Source organism: Phaeoacremonium minimum, assembly GCF_000392275.1.
Source record: "Phaeoacremonium minimum UCRPA7 unplaced genomic scaffold PA7_03_scaffold_140, whole genome shotgun sequence".
In the NCBI taxonomy this organism is placed as follows: Eukaryota; Fungi; Ascomycota; class Sordariomycetes; order Togniniales; family Togniniaceae; genus Phaeoacremonium; species Phaeoacremonium minimum.
The window spans coordinates 169,310-169,654 of NW_006921047.1; positions in this window are offsets into that span (position 1 = coordinate 169,310).

Consider the following 345-nt stretch of genomic DNA (forward strand, 5'->3'; position numbering starts at 1 on the left):
GATGCCGCTTCTGACAGATTCTCATCATAGTTGTCGATCTTGCAATTCGTTCGCAGCTTTCAAACAAACGAAAGCCTCCCTGAAGCCTCACAGCGATAATGCTTCCACCTCGACTACCGCCGCAATTGATAGGCTTCCATCTGATTGCCCGGCAGACGTCGAGACTCTCGGGCGAAGTAGTTGGACATTGCTGCACTCGATTGCAGCGACCTACCCTACCAAGCCGTCGGCTACGGAGCAGTCCGACATCTTGAGCTTTGTGAAGTTGTTCTCAAAGCTCTACCCATGTTGGGTTTGCGCCGAAGACTTCCAGGCATACATCAAGAAAGACCCCGTGAAAGCCGG